At 31.9% G+C, this 22,598-nt stretch overlaps 1 protein-coding gene across 1 annotated transcript in view; it reads right to left on the bottom strand.

Annotated features, from left to right (window-relative positions):
* The window catches only part of LOC125869835 (uncharacterized), a 525,520-nt gene that overhangs the window by 353,447 nt on the left and 149,475 nt on the right, over positions 1 to 22,598 (bottom strand). The window lies entirely within an intron of this gene.

Raw genomic sequence — 22,598 nt, 5'->3', positions numbered from 1 at the left:
TAAAACGTTTGTAAAAAACTTTTGAAAAACTCTATGAACTTCTCTTGACTTGACTCTTAACTTTCCTTGAATTGAATTATGGATTCAAGGTTCATGATATCATGTTTATGGATGATTTCATAATGTTTAGACGTACCTTAGAGTATATAACTCGACTGGAAAACATAGGTACATTGCTAAGGAACTAGTACGGAAAGAAGTGGGAAAAGATGGAAGAACTAGCGTCCTTGGCGCTTTCAGAGGCGCGGGGCGCCAACCTTGAAATTTCAGAGACTGACTTGGGGCGCTCAGGCTGGCGCGGTGCCCCAGAGGTCAAACTTCAAAGCCCTTGTTGGGGCGCTCTAGCTAGGGCCGCGCCCTAGGCCCTTGCCCAGGTGAATTCTGACTTTTCTTCTTTGTTTTTCAACTCTAAACCCTCTAATTTCACTTGGTTATTTCCCCAAACACTTAGTATCAACTAAATACACCTAAAATCATGAATCAAACTCAAGAAACTTCAACAACAAGAACCTACAAGATTTCAAACGAATTATCATTAAGAACTCACAATATTTGCTTTCAAAACTACATAACTTCACTGAATTGAATCATGATTGACGCGTGGGTGAATTAACTCAATGCTATGGGATCTCACATACCTCGTAGGGATCGTCCCTTGATGAAATCCATGACCTTAGGTCGAGCTTCCTTTTCAGCCCCCGACAAAAGAGATTGAATGCCAGGTTAGTTCACTTATTTCGGGCATCATCTTACGTCTGGATGAATGGGGAATTACGTTGCTCTTTGATCTGCAGAATAAGGCTTAGGAGCTCTCTCTTTTATGGCAGAGACCTTTCCATACCAAGAAAGCGAATCACAATGGATCAAAGCCCTCCCTTTCCTTTGCAGCGGATACGGGGCATGCCTCTGAGCCTATTGATTCAATTCCTAGCAAGTCTTGTCTCTCTCCTTCACTTAAAACACAGCCTATGATGATTCTCAATTCCTTTTTTTGAAACTTCGAGCCCAACTCATTACCAAAAAATGAAATTAAGTCATTGGGGGGGTGGTGGAAAGACCACAATACCCCTCAAAAATTCGGATTGGACTTTCCTTATTCAAACAATCCAACTTCCAATGGCCATATCTCACTCATACAAACTCGGAATCACAAACTCAGCGACGTTAGAAAGATAATTCAAAGATCTTTCCGACGGTATCTGTAAACACACCTAACTCATCATGAACTAGTAGTTATGGTCATTTGAAATTGACCAAAACTCAATCTTAACATAACTTAACCAATTTTCCAAATTTTAATTCTTTCCAAAAATGACTCTTTCTAACTCTAGCTCTTTCTAGTTCTTTTCAAATAGAGAGGTGTTACAATAATACTCCAATGAACACTAGTATTTACTGTTATAATATATTTATCATACTCTGCCCATGTATGCTAATTGTTTTGTCACATTGAACATGCAAAAAATATATTATGTTGATAAATGACAATGGAACACTAACTCAAAAACGTCATTTTTCCCCTTCTTGTAGAGGATTTCAGCTGACTTTGTGAAGCATATGACAGAAGAAACAACTGAAAAGACCTTGCTAAAAGGGACTCATGGAAAGAATTGGAACTTGAAACTATGAGAGGATGAAAATGGGACATTCTTCCAATGTGCATGTTGGAAGAAATTTCAAAAGAAGCAGCATTTTAAAGGGGGTGAGTTTCTACTTTTTCATTATGATGGAAGGATAACATTCCATGTTCGTAGTTTTGACTAGAATGGATTGGAGAGATGATTGATATAATCCAAGTTCCAAAGACATGAGTATTTTTGTTTGCCTGTCATCAACAATTAAGAAAGTTTAGTGAATTTTGTTGGCTAAATTATATCAATTTATCATGGTGAAATGTTGAAGTAAGGTGAGAATCTGTATTGTATTGAAGACTGCTTCTTTTGTTTTTATTGAATTGATATAAACACTGTTTGGATAAAAAAATTATATCTTCAACATTTGCTACTTACAATTTACAATGAGCCAAAAGGTCAATATAAAAGCCCTATAATTTCGAATAAAAAATAGTTACTTGGAATATTTGATGAGTCCACGATTTGGACTCATTTAGTGCTTTATTTTAATAGATTTAGTGTCCCCAAATGCATATTTTTGTGCCAATAACTGATGTAAACCCTTGAATTTCACGTATTTGGATTGAGGAACAAAGCATGGACACTAATGAGCAAAAAGGAACAAGACACCTTAAAGGACGAAGAAAAGAATACCTGAGGATCGCCTAATCCATTGGGCGAATTGTCGATTGGCTGATATCTCGCCTAATGTTCCAGTGTGCCGAGCCCTGAAGGAGAAAATCAAGTCGGCGGTCGAAAGGAGCGGTTGGCAAGTCGCCGAACGATTCCGCGATGTAGTGCCATATTGCCTAAAGCACAAAACCTGAAGACTGAAGCAAAAAGGCGATGAAATTGACCAAAGGGCGGATCGCCGAGTGGATCGGCAATCACAACTTACTGCACCGAATGGTCCTTCACAGCACATTTTTGGGCGTCAATAAATACGTTTTTAAATTCTTAGTTGTATCTAACATTCAGTAGTTTTCATTATTATTCAGTTTTCAAGTATGAGAGCTGGGAACTGAGTTTAGAGACAATATTTTCTTAGCTTTGAAGATTTGAAGATTTCCATTTCTAAGAAATAGGAAGTGGGTGTTGAAAATTCTTCATCTTAGACCTTTGTAAAGACAATATCAATCCTACCCAGTTGATGAAAACACAACTTGGTAACGATTTTTACCTTTTTACGATGTCTAGCTAAAACCCCAATTCTTGGGGTGTGATTATAGGTTGATTTGGCTACTGGGTATTGTTAATTGATATTGTAAATGTTGTTTAAAAGTGATTTCGTTCAGGAATTGTGGTTGAAATTAATGGGTTGTAGTTGCAAATACAATCCTAACTTCGTGTTTTTGGCTTGCTCGAGAGAGAGGTTTTAAAACCAAAATTTCTAAATCAATGGTCTGTAGGTATTGGGTTGTCATGGGTTCAGCTCGAGAGAGTGAACCTTAAACCCTTTTTCCATACATTCAATTCGAGAGAGTGAACCCTAAACCCTTTTCCATACATTCAGTTCGAGAGAATGAATGGACTAAAGCGAAGGTTGTTCTTAATTGATGCTTATTGGTGTTCGAGAGAAACCAATTTGATTCGGGGTAAATTGTTCGAGAGAAAGTTTACTCCTATTAAAGTCTAGCTTATTCACTGATTTATAGCTATTCACTATTAATTGCAATTATCCGATTATCTATCGTAGCCCATAATCCAATCACATCCCAAGAACCCGTCTCTATATTCGTGTTTTCGTGTTATTCGTTGTTTTAGTTGATAATTGAAACCAACTCCCTTTGATATTTGACACTTGTGTCACCTATAATTTAAACCATGCTTTTATTCGTAAATATTTTTAGCTATAATTGACTTGAGCATATTCTTACTTGCCTATTGATTCTCAATTACGAACCACTCCCTCAGGACTCAACCCCAAATCACTTAGTTGGGTTATATTACTATTGAACGATCGCTGACACTTAGTATTGGATGAAGTGTCTTTGATAGCGTTTTTTCATCATTATCAATATTCTCTCGGAAAATATCAACTCTCATTAGCTGATGATATACAAGAGTCAATGCATTTTATCTTTTTGTCATAATTCAACAATCAATGCTTTAATATATAGAAAATTAAGAAAAGGAAAATTTACTCTCTCTATGAGTTGCGATAATAATGCTACCAAAATTGGTCCCTATTTTATTCTTTTACCTAGTTTGAGCCACTTTATATACAATTTAACATTTCTTTTCATTCCTTAGAAATCCTTAGATAGTAGTGGCTATTGTGTACATTTCACAAGGAATAAAATAAATTCGACTAGAAACTTCCTATAGATACACAATCAAACACTACTAACCCAAAACTCATCATTGCATAATGAATAATATCAAAACCAATTGCATCTTTGTACATACCTAAAAGCCAAATATATATATATATATATATATATATAAGTGGTGATTTTTTTTTTTGCTTAATTAGCTTGAAAACTTCTTAGAGAAATAACCTTTTAGAGTACAAACCGTCACTTTTATAATAAACTCCCATATTCTATAATCTTGCTAGAATTTAACTAATATATTTCCTCTTTTTTCACCAAGAAAATGATACCAACATTGATATATATAATGATGTAAGTATTGAAATTAGTGATGAATGTTCGGAGAAAAATAAAACTTTAGAAAAAATGCAAGGAAGCTAAGATGATTGAGAGGCAAAACATCAACAAACATATATATAATTGTCAACAATACAAAGGAAGCATATGCAACATACCTTAGCAAGAGGAACTACAAAAAATGGATGGGCGGACCCAAACATAAACTTATTAAATATAAATCATTTTTTTTTTATAAATAAAAGGATTTTCATTTATTGTATCATTGGTCAAGAGAAATATTTCTCTTTTCTCTTGTTAACCCCTAAAAGGTACAATTGAATGAGGATTCAAGAACCCATTAATTCCCATTTGAAAACTAGTACTCAAATTCAATGCAAATTAATTTTAAAAAATGGACTTTTCATGCACAATTACGGAAGAAACTATTCACAGTAAAATTTCAATTCCAACTTCGATTTTTTTTAACCATTCACACAATCAAAATACCAATCGTGATTTTTTTTAAAAAAAAAACTAAAATCAAATGAGAGTATTTGATGTCAAGTAATCTAAACTAAATAAATTTGACTCATTCACATAAATGAACGCTATAAAAACGTACTTAAAAAAATCGAAAAAATTGATGAATCTTTAATCTAGCATAAGTATTATCCGTTGATTCACCTTTTTTTAAACAAGAAAATATTCAACAAAAATAATAATAATTAAGATTTAGAAACTGGAATTGAAATATAAAGAATGAAATTTTTATCGCCCTATGCTCCTAGGTTTTAGGGAAAGAAAATGGCTCTGGCGATGTCTTTTTTTTTTTTTGTAAGAGTAAAGTCTTTTCTGTCTTAATTTATAGGTTAGGTTTTTCAATTTTTTTATTTTTTTTTTAAAAAATAATCTTTACGTCCACTTTTAGTTGTCATGATTTTTTTTTTAGTCAAACAATAAAAACTTTGGCTAATATTTTACCATATATTTTTTCATCATATTGATATACAAATATTGCAATTTATAGTACTTTCCATATAATTTTTGAATATCTAATTTTTCTTGGTTAATATATCAAATTAATGTAATCTAATTTAACTTTGAAAACTTAGTTAAATTGACTTCCGAACATGACAACTAGAAATGGACGAAGGGAGTAATTAACAATAAAATACTTCATAAGGATTTGGTAAGGTATGATCTAGCCTTCCTTTCTTGTACTTATCTGTGAGCTTTTATTTTTATTTTTAAGAAAACGCCACTAGACACTGTTTAGTTGTATAAATTTACCAAAAATAAAATAATATACCACCTAACTATTAAATATAAGAAAATTCAAAGAACATATTTTGTGATTTTTTCTTTTTCCTCCGCAAATCAAAAAAAAAAAAACAATTTTTCTATCGTTTTCAATTTTCTCAGCTAAAATATACTAAAGATGAAATAAAAATTAAAATAGAAGTTAGATTTAAAAAATAAATATTTAAGCCAGAAATGAATTGAATTGGAACTACATTTATACATTTTCCCCTTTCATGGTTTTCAAAAAGACAAGTAATCAATCCTGCACAATTTATTTGAAAAAATACGTATGAAATATATATGGTACCTCTACTTAAGCTTATTTTACATCATGGTGTATCATGGAAGGAAAATAAGATGCACAATTTAGTTTATCTGAACAACTAGATAATATCTTTAAGAGAATGATCAGACTACTCCAATTAACACTAGCTAGCACAGGGGTTCAGTTGGCAATGCCTCTAATCCACACAAATGTGTATATGCATACTAGAGAAAGTCATATGTTTGGTCATTTATACTTGAGACAATCATATATTATTCCATTTATATATGTCAATTAGAAAAAAATAATGAAGTTCTTTTTGTGAAGTTTGAATTTAGGCCCTCCAATCTTGTTGAGACGACGACTCTGAGAAGAATTACCTCACATAAGTTTTTCAACGATTAACTACGTAACAATTCCTCATAATTAAAACATAATTCTTCATTTAATAAAATAAAAAAAATATTACAGGCATATATTTTACAAAGCATTTAATAATTTCAGTAACAAACTTTGTCGAACCACTTGCAAGAGATAATACTGCATATGTGACCTCCTCGAACAAATCATACTTGTTCATAATTATAATAAATATTTTTTTCTCCCAAATAAATTATAGAAGCACAAGTTCAGAAAATTTTCCACCTTCAATCATTCTACTATTATATTTCTTTAAATAGATCCCACATCGAAGTAATATAATATAGATTATGCTTTTAAGGACTTTCGTATTTTAATATAGTATAGATTTTGTAATAGTAAGAGTGGAATTTTTTTTTAAAAAAGTAATATAATTTAATTTTATGCAATGCCGCCATTTTCGTTTGCATAAGCATATATTAAATCATATGATTGAAGCAACACCACGAGTCACTCAGAAGTAATTTCTTTTTTTCAACACTTTGCCTAATAAAATCTACATTCCACTAAAGGAAACTTAAACAAAAAATATTTATTGACCTAAGTTTGGTTTCACCCTAATAAGTTGTTTGGATTAATGAAGTTTTCAATCAATCTAAGAAGAGTATGCATTTTATTTTTTTGCATAAATATTCATTAAAAAGATTTACAAAAAGCATTGATTTATAGATCAGAATGTTCCAAATAATATTTGTATCAAACAAAATTAAACTTAAGTTAATCTAGATAGAGAGAGGAGGGTGGAAGGATATATGACCGAAATTGAAATTTAACAACTTTCCAAGACTTACACAAATAATAATATTGATTGAACAACAATAAAATAAATTATCCTAGTAAATAGATGATTTCAATATATCAATAAAGCAAACAACATGATAATAAGAAAAGATAAACATTATGAAATAAAAAAAATTAAAAAAAAATATGAAAGTAACTTGACTCAACAACAAATACAAAAAATTTAATGATCCGGTCGGCCATTTTTGGAATTTTTCATAAATTTACCGTTTTGGCCCTCCAGATATCATCCTCGAGTCTTTTATGTTTGAGTTTGAAAATTTGATTTTTGAAGTATGAGTTAAAAATTGAGAATTTGGTAAGTTTTGAGTTTGAAAGGCTAAGTTAAAAAAGTGATTTTTGGTGTCTTTTAAATTTTCAATTGTCGGAATGAAATTTTCATTATCGAAATGGAACTTCGTTGATTCCATCAGTTCCGAAGTGTGGAATCTGACTCGTGAGAATTTTCAGTTTCTGATTCGGAGTCTTTTTGAGGATTTGATGATGTCCTAAGTTGTGAAATTATGAAAATTTAGCCTTTGGGTAGACTTTGGTCAACGTTCGGGGTTCGGAGGTTCGGATTAGAATTTCGAGAGTTTCATTGAATTCGTGGGATAATTTTAGGCCTATTTGAGGGCTTGAATGATTTTTGAGAGGTCCCGATCTTATTTTAGCCTTTTTAGGCGTGGGTTAGTTTAATTCATATACTTCCTTCGTTGATTGTGTGTTGGGAGTAATGAGGATGAGGTTAAGGGTTTAAATTGTCCATTTATTATATCTAAACGAATAAAAAGGGGTTTAATGAAAAAGGTTATGTGATGAACATGATGATGTGAATTGCCTTATTGTGACCCTTGTTGATTTATTGATGAAATGCTTGAAAAAATGAGTGTGGACTTGAATTGTTGTCTCTTCCATGTGGTATGATATTGCTTGTATGCATTGATTATGAACATCGTGATGAGACATGTGATAATTTATGATGCCGAGATTTTTGCCGATGAGTGCTATGATGCCAAGGTCTTTTCTGACTAGTGTTGTGATGCCGAGGTCATTTCCCACAAGTGTTTATAAAGCCGATGAGAAATGGTTCCGTCTAGTGATTTGATATAAAGCCAGTGGAATATGGTTCCGACTAGTGATATAAAGCCAATGAAAATTGGTCTCGGTTAGTGATTTGATATAAATCCAATGAGAAATGGTTTCGCCTAGTGATATTGTGCCGATGAAAAATGGTTCCGGTAAGAGATTAATCATTGTGACGTGATGCTTATGCGTGACTTACTTGTTAACTGTGATTGATGTACTTCTTACCTGTAACTAAACTACTTGACATTGAGATTGACTTATGTGATTCGTTTGTGTCACGATCCGAGTCTACACCCTGGACGTGGCCGGCACTCAAGAACCATTGATGGTCCCCAAGCGAACCCTCATCCTGGCTGACTACAAGCGGAAGACTAACTTAAGCATGCAGAAGCTTAAAACTAAATAAAATTCAATAAACTCAACTTTTCAAAACTTCAACTCAAATGAGCAACTTAGAATAAAATAATATATTCAACTCGCCATAAAATAGGTAACTTAAGTCTTTAAAACATTTAATAAAATAAATGAATAATACAAACTTCTCAACTATACTGACTATCTATGAAGCCTCTAACTGATAAAGATGGAAATCGGGACAAGACCCACGACATCCTCACTAAACTGAAAAGTAAATGAAATCCTCCGAAAAATAAGGAGGCTCACCATAGCTAACTCGAACTCTCGGATGTATCAACGAATCTCATGTTAATGATCCTGAATACTTGTGTCTGCATCATGAAAAGATGCAGGCCAAATGGCACAATACGTGGAATGTACTAGCATATAAGAGGAATTCTAAAGCATAAACATAAGCTTGAAAAGAATATGAAAGGAAACTGAAGAACTTACCTGGCTCAACTCAACTCAACATAACTGAACTCATTTCAATATAAAGCAGTTTTAAAACAAGTGCAATATAAAGAAAAGTTGTTTAAAACATGATGCCAACTCTGTATGTATGCAAAGATACAAATAACTCTGAGATGTATGTAAAAATACAAATAAATTAATGTATATAAAAATACAAATAACTTCTCTGGGAGTTTCTTTAACCGACAACCATCACATAAGAGTTATTATGATGATACAACGATCTCCCTCACGCTGCCAGTGCATCCTATACCTTGCCACAAGTATAAGACCTGAACTACTAAGTGGATCCACTAGTCTATGCGAAAAGGATTCATCTAAAAAGTATGAACCTTTTCTACCCATGATGGCTACATGGTTTATGGGGACTGTGAGTTATTTGAACTCTCCCCCATATCGGTGCTCAATACTACTCCCAAAATATACTAGCTCTTTATGTTTTAAAAACATACTTCTTTCTGTGATTTGAGATTAGTGCTCAAAAACTTAGCTCAAAGGCTATCTTGGATATCAAGGTTTCCTCTCTTGCTTTATTATGAAAGCATTTACTCTTTAACTGAAAATTATCCCAAAGGCTCTTTACTGAAAAACTAGCTCAAAGGCTCTTTTGAAAATCTCAGTTTTCCATTCTTATTTAAATGTGAAAACATTTTAAACTCTTTTGGGAATACATAGTCCCCATATACTTTTGAAGAAATGAACTTCAACTTTACTCTTACTCTTTACTCAACTTCAAAGCTTAAGTCTTAGAACAATGTTTAAACATTTGTAAAAGACTTCTTAAAATATGGTTGATGCCGAAGGATGGACATGAATGACTCAATGAAAGGTTTTCAATAACCATAGATAGAACTCAATACTTGGAACTCAAGAACTTCAATGATACTACTAATTTCAAGAATGCTCAACTCAGAGGGTTCATGCGAAATTATGAGCATGAACTACTCAACTCAAGGACCCAAAGTTATTTCTCATCTCAAGATTGTTCGACTTATAATGTTCATGTGGAATTATGGGCATAAACAATTCAACTCAAAGACTTCATGGGTAACATGTAATAGTGCCATGATTATAAATATAATCACATATGGGATTATGAACTCAATACTTAGAGCTTGAAGATCTACTCCTCTCAAAGGTACGTACTCAACTGATGAAGTTCATGCGGAAGTTATGGGCATGAACGACTCGACTCAAGGGTCAAAAATATCAATAAGGAACTCATGTATATGATTCTTCTCATTCTCATACTTACTCAAAACTTAACTCAAATCGATGATGGATCTCAAAGTATTCACAATTGAACTCAAAGGCTTCCTTGAATTCTACTCTTAACTCTCTCTTGAATTTGAATTATGAATTCAAGAGTTATGATTCATGATATGAAGGATCTCAATAACAATATAGCAATTCGATAATTAGGAATAGAACTTTTAAAAGAAACATCAATTCAAGAACTCAAAATCAACTTATCTCAAGAATACTCAAATTTAGGGAAAGTATCCTAGATTACTCTTTTTCTGATCTGAAAGAAGATGTAGGGCGTGAGGACGAACTAGTCCAACACTATGAAAGCCTTACATACCTAGAAGAACAAGATTCTTGAAGAATCTTTAAGAATCTTGAAGAAGAACTTGATTAGAAGCCTTGAAACCCTAGCTTGAGATTCTTGAATTAGTTTCTTGGAATCTCTATGGCCAATAATTATGCTTTTCATTAGTGAAGATAAAAATCTGATTGTTTTGAGCCTTTTATTAGTCAAGAAATTCGTTTATGGTTTTCTTGAAGGTAAAAAGACAAAAACAATTCTTTTTAATATTTTCCTATCGGCTAATTCGTAACAGCACTATATAGGTTATTAAAATAATCATAATTTTTTACTCAGAAATTGGATTGACGCGAAATTGGTGGCGTTGAAAAGTAGATTCAAACACCTTTAATTGGATAGGTTATGGTTCACGTAACTCTTTATATTCTAAGACATATGGTCATTTGAAGTTGACCCAAGTAGAATCTTACATCAAAACTTAATGAAACTTCAAGAACACTTATCAAGAACTCATCAAGAACTTAAATCCTTAAATTTCAAGAACGAAATTACGCTGAATAAATCATGATTGGCGTGTGGGTGAAAGAACCCAACACTATGGAAGCTTACATACCTCTTAGGGATCAAACCCATGGCGACAATCCACAATAACTCTCAAGAACGTCAACGAACGCCTTCATCCTTTCCTCTTTTCTCCTCTTCTCTCTTCTTTTCTCTTCTTGAACTCTCAACTAAAACCCTAGGCGTAAACTAGGATTATAAAACTGAACCTAATCAGATTATACTCCTAAAATATTACTAAAAATGAATTAAATCTGATTGGGTAAGGAAAAGACCAAAATATCATATCACTCTAAAATCCGGTTTGGACTTTCCTTAACTAGATAGCCCAACTTCGAATGGACATATCTCCCTCATACGAACTCGAAACTGAGCAAACTCAGTGACGTTAAAAATATAATTCAAAGATCGTTCCTACGGTATCTGGTATCCCACCTAACTCATCTTGAGCTAGAATTTATGGTCGTTTGAAGTCAATCCAAAACTCATACTTAGTTTAACTTGCAAATTTTTTAGATTTTTGCTATTTCCAATTTAGTTATTTTTGGAACTCAAGGTGCTACATCTAGTGACCTGACCTTAATACTTAAAGAAATTTTAAATTCCTTCGTAAAATCCTACTCACAACGACAAATGGTTCGAGTCTTAGCTCAAAAAAATTTCTGGGGTGTTACAGTTTGTTTGTTGAATTGTGAAGATTGAACTGTGTATATTGGGACTTGTGAGCCGTGTATTGTAGAATTGCTAGGTTGGATGATTTATGTGCAGGTTGTAGTTTAAAGAGGTTCGGTTGAAGTGTAAGGGGTATTCGTTTTCTAGCTAGATGTCTTGTTTTTTAGGTTGCTTGTTGGGTACCAAGTTATTGGTACTCACCCCTTGCTTCTACACTTGTGTAGGTTCCGAGCCCGGATCCGTGTGATCTCATTCTCCTCCTTCTGATTTCGAGGTTTTTCAAGGATTTGAAGAGGTAGTTGCTTGTCACTTTGGCGGCTTCTCTTTCCCTTCCCTATAAGCTTTGTTCTATTTGAAAAACAAAGGTTGAGACTTGTACTTATTTTCTTAAATTCCGTACTTTATGTACTTATTAGTGGTTGTACACGTGACAACCAAATTTTGAGGGTTTTAATAGAAGAATAATTTTTTTGCTTTATCTTGTTCTTGCTTTTACTGTTTTTCCGCATTTCTTCATTCTTGTTGAGTTGAGGTTGACTTGTCTTGGTGGGAAAATACAAGTGTCATCACGTCCGTTTTTGGATCGTGACATTAACTATTCATTTTAAGCTACTTTGAGGACTTTTGGGTGATTTCAAGGAGAAACTACATGATTTGGCTAGGGTATTTTAACTTCGACTTTGATACTTTTCTTTTGCTATTTTATTAATTATTTATTTTTAACGGCATTTTGATAGTAGAAATTGAGGGAGGGGGGTCTCCTAACTCTAAAAATCACTTTTGTTTGATTTGGAGGTCGTTTCAGACTCAACCTTTTTTTTTAATGAAATTTGAGATTTGAGATCCTTATACCATAGGTAAACTGATTTTGAAATAAAATTATAATTCTTAAGAGTTAAGGTTGACTTTTGAATCAGATAGAAGTATCAATATGAGTATTTACAGATTCTCGTACGTAGATTATCTATTGAACAACTGGAATGATTTGGAGGCTTTAAGAAAGGGTAAGACTGTAATTTGATCTTTTCTAAAACCACAGTTAGCCTTTCATCATTTTAAGAAAATACATGAAGAATTCACTTAAAATCGAATTTATTTCATGGATATGCTTTCCAAAATCATAGTTGGACTTTTAACATTTTAAGAAAAATATGAAGAGTTTACTTGGAACCAAGTTTACTTTATTGATTATGTTTTTTCAAAATCACAATTGGACTTTTAGAATTCACATGAAGAGCCCACTTGGAAACCAAACCTGCTTCATGAAATATGTTTTCCAAAATCACATTTAAATGATTATCATTTTAGTAAAATACATAAATATTTCACTTGGAACCAAATCTGCTTCATTAATTATACTTTCCAAAATTACGACTGAAATTTTAACATTTCAATAAAACACATGAAGAATTCTTTTGGAACCAAATCTGATTCATGTATTATGTTTTTCAGAACTATAAGTGATTTTTTTAATATATTAAGGAATATACATAAATATTTTACTTAATTATATGGTAATAAAAATATTCTTAGGCCTATATATATGAGAATTATTTAAGTTTTACTCAAAAAAAAAAAAAGGAATGATAATCTTGATACACATGAAACCAATCTTGTCAAAAAGATGAAGGCTCAAGAAGAAAACATTAGGAAAATGGAACAGGAGAATGAGGAGAAAAAAATGAAGTTGTTGTTTAATGAAGTTGTTGAGGGAAAGAGCTTTTTGGAACTCGATGCTAGAGAACTTAAAGGAATAATAAAGCTAATTGCTCTTAATAAGACTAAAGTTGATGAACGTAAGAAACAACTGCAGGAGGAAGATAAACCAATAAAAGGTAATGACAACAATATTGAAGAGATGAATGACGAGAATCCCAAAAAATAATTATGTTTAAATTTTTTGTATTTTTGTTGTTGAGTCAATGTTACTTTCATATTTATTTAATGCTTTTTACCTTTTTTATTTCATATTGTTTATCTTTTCTTATTATCATGTTGTTTGCTTTATTGATGTATTGAAGTCATCTATTATAATTTATCTTATTGTTGTTTAATCAATATTATTATATGTGTAAGACTTGACATGTTATATTTCAATTTCAGTAATATATATCCCTCCCTCCTCTCATAGCTAGATTAACTTAAGTTAAATTTTATTTGATACAAATATTATTTGAGACTTCTTGATCTATAGATTAATAAATTTTTTTTAATCTTTTTAACAAAAACTTACCCAAGAAAATAATACATATCTTCTTAGATATGAAAACTTCACTAAACCAAATAACTTATAAGGGTGGAATCAAACTTATGTCGATAAATGTTTTTTGTTCAAGTTGAATTTTATCAGGCAAAATGTTGAAAAGAGAAATTACTTTTGAATGACTCGTTGTATTATTTTAATCATGTGACTCATTGTGTTGTTTTAATCATATGATTTAATATATGCTTATATAAAAAAGGGAAAAAGGATAAATATACCCTCGAACTATCATAAATGATACGTATATATCCTTCGTTATACTTTGAGATTGTCTATACCCTTATCGTCAATCTTTTAGGTTGTGTATACCCTTAAAACTAACTGACGGACACATGGCTTCATCTCAACAATTTACCCGATTTTATTTATTTTTTTACCCAAAAACCCACCCACCTTTCTTAATTTACCCACCCATGACCCAAATTACAACACCATGGCATTTAAAATTAAAATAAAAAGCAAAGAACCCTCCTCCATTAAAACATAACCCAAAACCTTTTAAATCAAACAAAAGACAAAATTGTTCTTCAATACATCTTCATTTGCAACTCTTTTTCAAATCTCATTAAAACAAAGACACAGTAGCATGTGCTTTTGTTGAAAAACAAGAGATCAATTTTAATTTGTTGTTTAAATCGATTTGTTGTTGAATGAGGTTGGAAATACTATCACCATTGATAGACAAAACTTTAAGTTTAAAAGTGGGTCTTCAATAGAATAAAAAATTTCGAATTTAAATTGATTTGTTGTTGAAAGGGATTGGAAATACTATCATCATTGATGGACAAAACTTCAAGAAAAGTGGGTTTGCAATCAAATAAGAAAATTTGAACTTAAATTGATTAGTTGTTGTTGAAACGGGTTAAATATACTATCACCATTGAAGGATAAAACTTCAAGCTTTAAATTGGGTTTGCAATTGAATCAAAAAATTTGAGCTCAAATTGATTTGTTATGATTAAAAGGGTTCAAAAATATTCTTGAAATAGATTTTGATGAATTGAACCAAGTGCACCATATTTTTGTGATTGTTGTTGGAAAGCTTTTGATTTTAATTTTGCACAAGGTTAAAAATATTCTTACAATCTATTTGTGTTGTTGAAAGGGGTTGATTCATTGTTGTTGTTTGAAACTTTACAGAGGATGCATTGGGTTTATTATAGATGAAGATTTGGTTATTTGGTTGTGGGTCGGGTGGATCTTTTAATTTTAGATAAATAAATAAATAAAATTGAGTAAATGGTTGAGATGAAGCCACGTGTCCGTCCGTTAGTTTTAAGGGTATACACAATTCAAAAGTGTAACGGTAAGGATATATACAACCTTAAAATATAACGGAGGGTATTAACATACCATTTATAATAGTTCGGGGGTATATTTGTCCTTTTTCCCTATAAAAAATGGTAGCATCGCATAAGATTTTTTTCTTTTGTTGAGGGATTTGAATTTGAGGCATTGTCAATTGAATATTTGTGGTAGTGTTAATTGGAATAGTAGTATTTCTTTTAAAATTAGATATGTAAATCTGACCGGTGATTATGTCATGAAAAAGATATTTTTTTTTTTATCCAAATATAATAGTTTTTTCATTCTTTAAAGAATTTCATATACACTATTTGTCTTAAAATGATGCATTTATAAAACTTTGGTCTTAAAATAAAATTTTGATATTTAAATACATACCAAAATATACTATACCATAATGCACATTATTCTTTTTCCTTCTATTCTTTTTTTTTCTCATACCATATTATACTCTTCCTAAAAATTAGAAGTTGTTATTCTTCTTTAAGTAACCATGTTAATTTCTCTTTCTTGTCCATTAAATCTTATATCTTATAGAAAGATTCAATCATTACTTTCTCTTTAATTCAATAAAGTAGTCAAGAAAAATAAAAATTGAGTGACACATATCTACAATCACAGGAGAATTGCATCTATGATTCGAAGATATTGTAAGGGGAGGGGTTGTTGTTTTTTATTAGTGAGGACAAACCGCTTTCATTTTCAACAATTTAATAGTAGGGCTTTAAAGAGTAGGTGGTTTGTATCTTTCTATGACCTCCAGAATAAGAAGTAGGAGGATAGGTAGAGCAAGAACTCTTGAAGTCTATCCGAACTTATTGATTTTCTGCAGATTTTATTATCAAGAATCGTCATATATGAATTAAATAAGTCAAGTCAATGTACATAGAAATATAACAAGATTTTATGATAGTTTTAAAATTATTTTTCTGATTGTTAATTATAAAAAATGCCTTATTTTTATGTGTAGTGAATAAAGATGACGAACTTTGAACATGATATGATAGTTACTTTCTATTGGAATGACGAAATAATTATTGAAATGAACGTATTCAAATATACAGAACGTGCTAGAACGATTATTAGCAAGTCTACTTCAAATGAACTGTGTAGAATTGATTGGATTATTGAATGAGAAAATAAGAGCAATTAGTAAAAATATTTAAATGAATATTTGCTAGAACTTTTCATACTTCAAAATATTCTGAATAAAATTGATATGAAATATTTTGAAAATGGTGAACGACAAATCAACAAATCAAAGTGATGTATATATTTGATATTTGAGCAGATTCAGAGACGTTTACAGTATAATCGATCATAATAAATATGTAGTCAAGTTAAGTGTGGAATATTTGAAAGCTAAGACTTATTAAGAAATTGAAAAAAAAATCAGCATGAGAATATCAATATTTGTTTTTTGTATTTCTTAGAAGGTATATGATACATATATCTATCTTTTAACTTGACTTCAATTGACATTTATACCCTTCAATTTTGAATGTGCGCAAGGAGCCACTCAGACTTGTATAAAATTGAATAAATAGACACATACATTCTACGTGACATATTGCACGTAGGACGCCATTGTAGGATGCAAAATGTCATGCATAAGTGATTACAACATCATGCGGAAGCTTACAATTGTTAATCATGATATCGATAAATCAGATGACAAAAATTTATACTAAATATCAAAATACTATTAGATGGAATTTGGCCAATTGACCTACATATTAAAAACTAATAAAAACATTAAAATTGTTGAGAGGAAATCTCTCGATAAACTAAACTTTTAAACGTCGACATTGTGGATGCTATTGTGTTTTGCTATGAGAATATGGATCTTCAATTTATAGATCTCCAAGCTTTTCCTCTAAGGAAAGAATGAACCAAATATCGAAGAAAATTATATTTTCCTTTCATAAAAAAGTCCAAGCATTTATGGTAATACTTTGACTTTCTTTTAAGGAAAATTAAAACTCAAATATGGTAAGAAAATTAGGGTAAAACCCTAACAGGGCACACATGTGTACTTATTCAATTTTGTACAAGTTTAAATGTCTACTTGTGCACACCCAAAGTTGATGTCACGACCCAACCCACCAGGCCGTGCGGGCGCCTACTCTAACATCTAAGTAGGAGAATCCTCAATTCCCAAACAGTTAAAAACATGCGGAAGATTAAGAAAATTAAGATAAAAACAAATTCATGGAGATTTTCATAAAATAAGAGTTTCAAACAATTCGAGGTACGACTTGTAAAGTAATTAACACCCCAGAGATCTAGTCTAAACAGGTACAAGAGCTACTAAGAGTACAAAGTATAACAAAATTATAAATGACGCAGCTCCCACCACATGAAAGGAAAAATAGAAGTTGTTGGAGATTGCCTTCGTCTTCACTTACGAAACATCACTGACCCTGCAACCAGACTATGCCAAAAAGGCATAGCAAGAGTAGTATTAGTACAACCACACGTACTGATAGGCATCATCAATCAACCCGATGCCCACCGCATAATATAAGAAATCGACTAGCAAGAAACATGCAATTACATTGTTCCTTCCTCCACCTTTATATTTTCCCGCCCTTACTAATTCAGGATACTTAAGAATACACTAGTACACTTGACTTTCAACCCTTAAATCATTCCAGTCTTGATCATAGCTTAACCATTCTAGTCCTCAGAGGAGTTTTCGGATATAACTACTACCAACCTGGCCAACCATAACGACATACCCCTTACTCTTTTCACATCTCCCATTGACCCTAGATCCCATAGTACATTCTATCAAGGCTTGTTAGACGTTTCAATACGACTCCCCTTCCGGGGAAATACCCAACTATTAACATTACGACATATCATCACCCCAATTCTTAACGACTATACATATTACCACCTCTCTAAAGTAACACCTCGTAACATCTGGATCCTTGGTCTGCACTTACCATACCACATCCCGATTGGACTCGACCATTCACAGTTCATTCATTAATGCAATATACCAAATTACCTTACGACACTGCAAACTCACATATATAAACGTAATGCATAATCCAGCATGTTCAATTCCACATTATTAGTAACAAGCAATATGAAAAGTGGTCCTCTCATGGAACCCACGCCTAAACTGTCAGTGTGTCAGAACATGACACCTGATCCAATGCATGTATATGTGTCGGTACGTGACACTTGATCTAATGTATGTTAGTGTGTCGGTACGTGACACCCGATCCAATGCATGTATATGTGTGTCCGTACGTGACACCCGATCCAATGCATGTTAGTGTGTCGATCCGTGACACCTGATCCAATGCATGTTACTGTGTCGGTACGTGACACCTGATCCCATCAACACAATCACTATCACATTCCCATCCATAACGAACATACTTATAATCACACAATCAAGTATTAGGTTCATGATATGCAATTATACATATTCAGTCTTTCCATTAGGTTCAATCCATAATACCTCTAATCCCATACGTGTATGCATATCACGAACCCATTAGCAATTTTATATCACACAATAGGAAATCAACCGATCACATAACCCTATCTCATGGGATAGGACTTCCTCCTACGATATACGTCTGATGTAACACCTAGGAATATATGTATAATCATCTCTTTTCGGTGCACAAAAGACTACACATGAATTCTATCGTTAATTCTCAATATACTATGCAATGAGTCACATATTTATAACTACCTAATTAATAAACCTAGCCTACCTGGGCGCCAAGCAGTCACAGAGGGATTATAGCTCCAATCCAAGCTTCCGAACGACGAGACGGTGAATTTTGGCTGAAAATCCGCACGCTATCGACATCCTTACGCTAGAAATCTCTCTCTCCTTCCTTCCTAAGCTTAGAGAAGCCTTTTGGAGTTTTCTAGGGTGATCCTCGCCTCTTTTTGGTGTTTTTGAAAAGAAAAAAAGAAAATCAGACTTTGCGTTATTTACATTCTATCTCTTCTATCCCGCTCTGGTGGCCACTTATTCCGCTAGAGCGTCGCTACCCTAGCGGCATCTGGCCCGTTCTTGCAAGCTGAGAGGCCCAATTTTTTCCCGACATTTTTCCTCTCTGAATTAACAACGATTCAGATCGTTACAGTTGAAGGGCACAGATATCGATTGAAACCCAAGTTAAAGAATATATTTATGCATTATGCCTTCTTAGAATCCAATCCTCTACAAGAGTGTTGAAATTACTATTTATAAGCAATAACGGCGATATAATAATCAATAGAAAAACTCCATTCGAGTCCTAAAATACTATGCCCAATAGAAATTCTCCATCAAGAAGCTCATGCTGTTACGTGAGCCAAATAATCACTACAAGAAAATATAAAATTAACTATGAAATTTATAGGCAATTCCTAGCTAATTTGTCACTAAAATGATCCTAACTAATTGAATTTCTCATAGTCCATCGTTAATTCATAGTTAAATGAGTTTTTATTAGTTAGCCATACAATTTTATCCATAGCTAATTTCTCATTTTCTAGTAGTATATTCCTCTATAAATAACAGAAAACTTGTATGTATACTAGACAAAGACTATATGCCAGCATGGGGACCAATACATATTACTCGTTTATTTTAATTTATTTATGTGGTATTTGAAGTTAATCAATTTTTAACATGTTTTTATATATTGGAGTCAACCAAATTTTTTTATATTATATACGGAAAAGGGTCAAAATTGCCCTTGAACTATGCGAAATAGATCACTTATACCCTCCATTACATTTTAGGATCAAAAATACCCACGCAATTATCCCAGGAGACCACAAATACCCTCAAGAGTTAACACCCCAATTTTTGAGTGACGTGGCAAGCCACATGGGACTAATCCCTCCACCTAAGCATTGCCAACTAAGATTCACAACAAAAGAACTTGACTTTTAGTGGCAACAAAGTCGCCACAAAATCCCAAAATATTGCAACTAAAGGTTATGAGTGATTTTTAGTGGCGACTAAGACTCCAACAACCATTTCCTAGTAAAACCTATTTTTTCAACAAAAAAATATGATAATTAATTTTCGATTGCGACCTAATTTTCTAAAATAAATAACTTGCAATATCCATATTAAAAACATCCAATATTATTACGAAAAATAATCAAAATTACTTCTCGATTCAAATCTTCTACTATATATATATATAATGCATCATTGTACATTTTATACATTTACATATGACATAAAAATAAAACATATAGTGTCTTCAAACTCCTACTTAATCGATATCATATTTGGTTTTTTAAAAACAATGAAGAAAAAAACACAAAATTAGAATTTAATGTTAAAAACTTTTAGTGACGAGTTTCTGGGCTTTTGTGGCGATTGTTGTTGCCGCTAAAGGTCTAGTTCTTTTGTAGTGAATCCTAGTTGGCAACGCTTAGGTGGAAGGATTAGTCCCACATGGCTTGTCACGTCAACAAAAATTTGGAGTGTTAACTCTTGAGGGTATTTGTGGTCTCTTAGGATAACAGCAGGGGCATTTTTTATCCCAAAATATAACGAAGGGTATAAATGATCTATTTCATATAGTTCGGGGGCAATTTTGACCCTTTTCCGTATTATATATATATATAGAGAGAGATATTTTAAGTTGCTGATTATTGTGATTTATAGTATTTTTACGTAACTTTCACATAATATATATTACTTCTTTTGTGTTGATTTATGTGATGCAAATGTAATTTCAAAATTCAATCAATATTTTTATAAATTCTTTTGATATTTAAGATATTAATTATTGTGATTTTCAATATTTTATGTATTTTATATAATATCTCTCTTTATCCCAATCTATGTGCTATAGATGAAATTTTGAGAGTTAACGAAAACTTTTTATATATTTTCAAATATTTTAAGCTATTAATTATTATGATTTATAATATTTTTTACATAATTTTTTAATATATATAAAGTGATGAAAGATAAAAAATTTAAAAAGGAAACAACAAAATTACCAACTACCCCTGACTACATAAACATGTAAATAAGCCTTTAGAAATGGGACCCTTGAATTTTTTTGGGTTTGAAACCACACTTTTAGCACGTTTTTTAAAATAAAAAAAAAACTAAATAAAACGTGAAAAACAAAACTATAAAACTCTATCACAGGGATTCAAACTGGTGAAGTGAAGCTAAATTTCTGGGGACTTGTCACTGCACTATCAGTTTCTCCTTGTCATTGAAGGGGTTCAATATATATATATATATATATATATATATATAAAACTACATAAAATTTACCTTATATATATAGTGTAATTTTTTGTCGAGGAGATCCGAATGAACCCCTGGATCACACGTGGGTCCGCCCCTGATCAGGCCTGCTTGTAGCCTCTTCAATATCTAGCATACTCATCTTTTTATCCTTTTATTCTATCAACTGGAACACAAGTCCTTCGCTGACTTTGCGCCACAAGTTTCCACATTTTTTTCTGATAGCAATCATCTTTACGCAGTATATAACATATATATAAATCACCACTTGATGTTTGTCAATTCTCATTAATGCTGAGACCTATCCAAATCGCAAAGAATCAAGACAGTCCAAACATTTTTTAAAATACTAGTATTTATAGTTTTCGACTTATAATTTGTTTGGTTAAGTTTTTCTAAGGTTAAAAGTGTTTGTTTTATTTATTTTTTTAAAAAAATTGAGGTATCTAATTAAGCTTATAAGAGAAGAAAAAGTATTTTAAAGTAAAATTAGAAGTTGAAAAAGATAATTTGTCCCTAAAATAATTTTTAAAAATTCTTTAAAGAAAATACACTAAGAAATATTTTTTAAAAGTTTGACACAGTAGTAATTGCTACTCAAAATAGATAGTTGAATTGATTATCTTTGAATAAGAATCTTCTCATTATCACTTATTTCTTGAATAAATAAATAAAATAACTAAAACTCAAAGAAAGATTTTGTTTTCGTTGAAAATATAAAAAGGGGTTATAATTTTTTTTTAAGATAAGAAAGAAATTTTATTTGTGTATACACATTTCAAAAAGGTCAAATAGAAATTACTTCTATAATAAATATAAATGAATTTTAAAAATTTAACTAAACAAGTTATTGATTATTGGTAGGGAGTTTTTCTCCCAAATGGGCCCGCCCCATATGAGGTGAATTCCAAATAGTCAGACTTTTAAGTGGATACAGACGAGGAAAAAAAAAAAGAAGTTTTCCCTTAAATAAATGAATGAAGGCTCAGAACTGAACTTGCGCCAATCTACCCATTTTTGGGCCAATTCCCTCTTCGTAATACCATAACCTAATCCACCATTCAAAAT

Source organism: Solanum stenotomum, chromosome 1 (genome assembly GCF_019186545.1).
Source record: "Solanum stenotomum isolate F172 chromosome 1, ASM1918654v1, whole genome shotgun sequence".
Classification (NCBI taxonomy): domain Eukaryota; kingdom Viridiplantae; phylum Streptophyta; class Magnoliopsida; order Solanales; family Solanaceae; genus Solanum; species Solanum stenotomum.
The sequence above is the reverse complement of the archived record's forward strand: the minus strand, read 5'-3'. Positions and strand labels throughout refer to the sequence as shown.